Source organism: Eurypyga helias, unplaced genomic scaffold (genome assembly GCF_000690775.1).
Source record: "Eurypyga helias isolate BGI_N326 unplaced genomic scaffold, ASM69077v1 scaffold11364, whole genome shotgun sequence".
Lineage (NCBI taxonomy): Eukaryota > Metazoa > Chordata > Aves > Eurypygiformes > Eurypygidae > Eurypyga > Eurypyga helias.
Genome location: NW_010244416.1, coordinates 36,312 through 41,717, shown reverse-complemented (window position 1 = coordinate 41,717; position 5,406 = coordinate 36,312). Strand labels below are relative to the sequence as shown.

The 5,406-nt window shown below is 42.3% G+C and overlaps 1 protein-coding gene and 1 non-coding gene across 5 annotated transcripts in view; one reads left to right on the top strand and one right to left on the bottom strand.

Moving 5' to 3' along the window:
* Nucleotides 1-5,406, bottom strand: part of SLC1A3 (solute carrier family 1 (glial high affinity glutamate transporter), member 3) — a 60,393-nt gene that overhangs the window by 20,413 nt on the left and 34,574 nt on the right. The gene's annotated exons all lie outside the window — the stretch shown is intronic.
* On the top strand, nt 4,566-4,647 carry TRNAS-GCU. The gene has a single exon. It is a non-coding gene; the product is annotated as a tRNA-Ser (tRNA).

Below are 5,406 nucleotides of genomic sequence, written 5' to 3'. Positions count from 1 at the left end.
CCCTAACGGCTCGTGGCATGTATAGCAGCAAGCATTTGAAAGCAGGGGATGGCAGGCCTAAGTAGGAACAGAAGCTATATATATCTCTCTCACCTCAGAGAGCCCTTACAGGGGAGCTGCTGTGCAGCCTTCCCTCCCACTGAAGTTAATGGGAACTCAGGGAACTCTCAAGAGGGACACTCGGCACTGTCCCAGGCCGAAACAGCAAAATCTTCCAGCTTACCAACAACAAGAACTGTTTAAAAAATATTTAAAATCTGTTTTTAAAACATGAGAAAATGAAGGCATTTGTTTTCTTCACATTTTAAGATGTTGACAAGGTTTCTTAGAGCTGAATGGAACGCTGGAAGGGTCCTTAATGGAGAAGCAATAAAGTTCACTCCAAAGCTTTCATGTGTCACAGACCATTGTATCCTCAGTGTGTCCTTTCACAGCCAGCCAGCAAAACTCCCATTGTCCCGCAGGAGATGTATGTGCCCCTTTCATCCCGCTCGCTGCTCTCTGCTCCACTCCGCTGCTGGCTCCGGCACCTCTGCCTCCTCTCTTCCCCTTCCCCAGGGGGCCTGGGAAACTTCACTGTGCCACCGGTCCCCACACACAGGGATGCCTTGAAGTTGTCAAGGCAACCCCGAGCAGAGCGCCTGTAATTTCTCCCAGCGTGTGCGCGCACACAACATGAATGGGAATGGTTTTTTAAGTATTTATGGGGATGGAGGGAGGCAGGGAGGGAAGAAGGGAAAAGAAGAGGGCAGGTGTAGGTCTGTAAACTGCAAACAAACCCAAGCTCTTACCCCTGTCCTCTCCCTTCACCTACACTTTCCCTCTCTTGAGAAGGAAGTGAGGAATCAGTCATGCTGTGGGTGAAACACGACAAGGAGTTCTCCAGTGTCAGGGCAGAAAGCAAAGCACTATGTTGTTCTTTAACAGAGGTGTTGGAGAAGAAATGAAAATATTTTAGGATGTAGAAAAGGCATCAAGCAAGCAAGTAGTGTAATTGCAAGAGAAAGAGAAAGAGAGAGAAAGTGTTCAGGAAAAGGAGAAAAAAACTAGTTAAGGCAACATGTTAAAAATTCTGATTTGCTAATCTGATAGTTCTGATTGTTTAGCAGATTTGATCATGGTTTTGCAAATCAGCATGAACTAATGATCATAGAATCACAGAATGGTTTGGTTTGGAAGGGACCTTACAGACCGTCCAGTTCCAACCCCCCTGCCATGGGCAGGGACACCTTCCACTAGACCAGGTTGCTCAAAGCCTCATCCAGCCTGGCCTTGAACACTTCCAGGGATGGGGCATCCACAGCTTCTCTGGGCAACCTCTTCCAGTGCCTCACCACCCTCTCCGGGAAGAATTTCTTCCTGATACCTAATGTAAATCTCCCTGCTTTCAATTTAAACCCGTTACCCCTTGTCTTGTTTCCTGAATAGCTACTGTACTATGACTGTTTTTGTGTCAATTAAATTTTTCTATATTGTACTTATGATCCTGGATTATATGTAATTCTAAAATCTAAAAATCCAGAGTTGTTTCTATTGTTTTTAATTTTCTCAACATTGAAAGCATCCTGTACGTAATCTGTGTGTAATTTTGGATTTATACTAGGGCACACAAACAGAGAGGGATGGTACTGTACTCCTCAGTAAGGTCAAAGGTAAAATACACTGAACATGTTCTCTTTAGATAACATTCAAGCCAATTACAGCTCTGGATCTGCTTGTTCAAAAATCAATTCCAAGGAATTATTTTAAAAAACAAAAAGCAAATACTATGCTAAAAAGTCCTACAACTTCAGAACACTTTCTGCCTTTAATTAGCAGAACTACATCAGCTGACTTCTTGCAGAACAGTCCATTGTCATCAAGTCACATTATGAGCTATTTCAGTCTGAGATTAGAGTTTAAACACATACCTAATTTTCCTGTTACAGTACTTTAAGAGTTTCTGCCTGTGTTTTTTTCTTAGAAAGAAGGAATATACATATTTACACAATTAGATGGAATATGCATATTTACCACAATGATAACTGGTCAGCAGCTGCCATGACTAAGGCCCTATTTCTGTGTGCAAACTCCGAGTCAGAAAAGCATTCTTAGGCTTATATTTGTCCTTAATGTTAATTGCTAACTAACATGGTTTGGTGAATCAGGGCCCATAACTAGCAGTTTTTAAATGGGAACTTTTTCCTTACGCTCAATAGTAGGTAGTATGCCACTGAAGAAATGGGCAAATAGCAAGATTAATTTTCTTTGGCTTTTCCTAATAAAAACAGTCACTACTTAGGACTGATCCTAGTACCTTCAGTGATTTGATCATTTGTCAGAGCAAGCCAGACTCTCTTACTGTGTCTGTAAACATATATGCATGCATATAATTTCAGTTTGAAAACAGTTAATATGCTTAGATACTGCTTTTCATTTCAAAAATTGCTGTTTCTGAAATCTTTTTGCTGCCCTTTAAAAACTTCTGGGAAAAAAATTTATGTGCTTGCTTTCCTATACTAGAATTCTTGTATTTGTAACAAGAGAATCTAACATTTTCACCTCAATATTTTAAGCTTTTGGTTTCTTTCAAATTACTTGTGATGCATAGTGATGAAGGTTTTAAATATACAGTAGAATAATTCCAGTTGGAAGTGACCTACAGGGATCATCTGGTCCAACTGCCTGACCACTTCTGGCCTGACCAAAGGTTCAAGCATGTTATTAAGGGCACTGCCCAAATGCCTCTTCAGCACTGACAGGCCTGGGGCGTCTGCCACCTCTCTTGGAAGCCCGTACAAGTGTTGACCACCCTCTCAGTGTTTACATTTCTTGGTAAAGAAATGCTTCCTAATGTCCAGTCTGAACTTCCTCTGGTTAGCTTTGAATCATTCCAATGCATCCTGTCACTGGATCCCAGGGAGGAGAGACCAGCACCTCCCTCTCCCCCTCCCCAGGAAGCTGGAGGGAGCAGTGAGGCTGCCTCTCAGCCTCCTTTTCTCCAAACTAAGCAATTCCATAGTCACCAGCCGCTCCCCAGAGGAGAGTAGTAATCCTGCTGAGTATGAGTGGAACCGCAGGTTCAGAGTCCTGGTGCTGGCATTTGGCTGAGGAGCCAGTGGCATGAGACTACCATCTGTGGGCATATGACCAAATGCCAGAATCCATGGGCATATGACTGAAGTCAGAATCCTGCTGAGATGTAGTGATATGTTGTTGCAAATATATAAAATGATGAACCAGTTCTGAATGAGTGTGTAGAACAAACTGTGCATTCTGGTCCTCATACATAACTGACTACTGGAAATAAAAAAGAGGTTATTTCAATATCATTATGAATTCTTTCCTTATTCGACATACTAGAACTGAATTGATGGCACTTCCTTGCTAATGCAGATTTTAATGTAATTTTACTTTAGCTGTTTTGGACTCAGTCTTTAAAAACCAAACATTTTGAACAGAGCATCTTTTTATTGCTAATTATTTTTCTTTTTATTTTTTACAGTCTGTTCATTAGGAAATTGCATTTGCTTGTTAAGGACTTCTATGGTGGAACCAGCAATAATGGCAAGTGTTGACTCAGGAGTGTTGCCCTAATTTTGTTTCTTTAGGGTTGTCTCTCACTCTCCTAATGAAACAGTCTTAAATGGGCTACTCCCGACCCCCTACATCCGCTAAGCCTTGTGTGATGGGTAAACTCTCAGTGTGAGTCCATGAGAACAATCCCTTCTGTGTATGTTGATGAGGATTTGTGGAAATGAATAACACTGTCCAAGGTCATGGTAAAATATGCTGACAGAAAAATTCTACAGAAAAGCAATAGTTAGGTAAAGACAGTGGAAGTATTGCCTGAGTTTAATTGACATGATTAAGTTCTAGAACTTTATTCTGATAGTTGATGAGCATGTCCTGAGTGGTGCTGAGCATTCCCAGAAAGCAAAAGTTAAATGATGTTTAAAGCTATGGCAATTGACCCCTTCACAAGATCAGGACCAAATTCCAAATTACTATTTTTCGTAGCAGTAACAGTGAAAGAATAAAATTGCAAGGAAGAAAAGCTAAATAATACTTTCAAATAACTATATGCATTGGTGAAGTTAATTAATATTAAATCAATACAGCTAATGACTTCCTGAAGCTACATAAAATGCGTGTCAGAAATACAGCTCTCTATGCCTTTTCACGTGAACTGATAGGACTGTCCCCAAATCTCCATTTAATTTATCCTTATTTGAATATGGAAATTTAAATAATGAAATTGGATGCTTTATTATTTTTTTCCATGTCCAGTAAGAACACTGGACAAATATCACAGAAAATTAGTAATTATATTTGATCCAAAATTATGTGACCATGATTAAGCCAAGCTGACTAATGAAACTCATGGCTGTGATTTGGTAATATAATTCAACGAGCCAATTAAGTGGCTAAGAGTGGCTTCTAAAGGACTAGACCTGTCTCACAGCTTTGCAGTCCTGCCCCATCCCTTGCCATCTCAGAATCATGTCATGTGAACACCAGAACTTGTACAAGGGGAACAAGAGAGCACAAATTCCTGAAGTGTTCCATATTTTTTTGCCTCTGCAGACGAGGTGGCCGAGTGGTGAAGGCGATGGACTGCTAATCCATTGTGCTCTGCACGCGTGGGTTCGAATCCCATCCTCGTCGGTCAGCCCAGAAGGGCAATTTCCAAGTGTGAGCAGATTAATGTGTGCTCCCAAGTAAGCCTTTGTTTAAAGTCCTGGAGAACAGGAGAGATGCCTGAGGGCTGGAGGAAAGCCAGTGTTATTCCAATCTTTAAAAAAGGCAAGAAGGAGGACCTGGGTAACTATAGGCTTATCAGCTTCTAGTTACCTGGCAAAGTTAGGTATCTAGATAACTAGATACCTCTAGTTATCTCTGGCAGAGTGATGGAACAGCTTGTTCTTGGTGCCATCCCAAAGCATGTTGAGGAAAGGAAGCTTATCACAAGTAGTCAGCATGGATTCAACAAGGGGAAGTCATGCCTGACCCACCGGATAGCTTTTTATGATGGCATCACTAGATGGATAGACGAGGGGAAGGCAGTGGATGTGGTCTACCTTGACTTCAGCAAAGCTTTTGACAGGGTCTCCCGTGGCATCCTCATAGCCAAGCTTAGGAAGTGCGGAATGGACCATTGGGCCATGAGGTGGATTGGGAATGGGCTGAAGGGAAGAGTTCAGGGCGTTGTGGCCAATGGGGCAGAGTCTAGTTGGAGGCCTGTGGCTAGTGGCGTCCCTCAGGGGTCAGTGCTGGGTCCGGCCCTATTCAATATATTCATCAATGACCTGGACGAAGGGACAGAATGTCCTCTCAGCAAGTTTGCTGACCATACCAAACTGGGGGGAGTGGCTGCCATGCCAGAAGGCTGTGCTGCCATCCAGCATGACCTGGACAGGCTGGAGA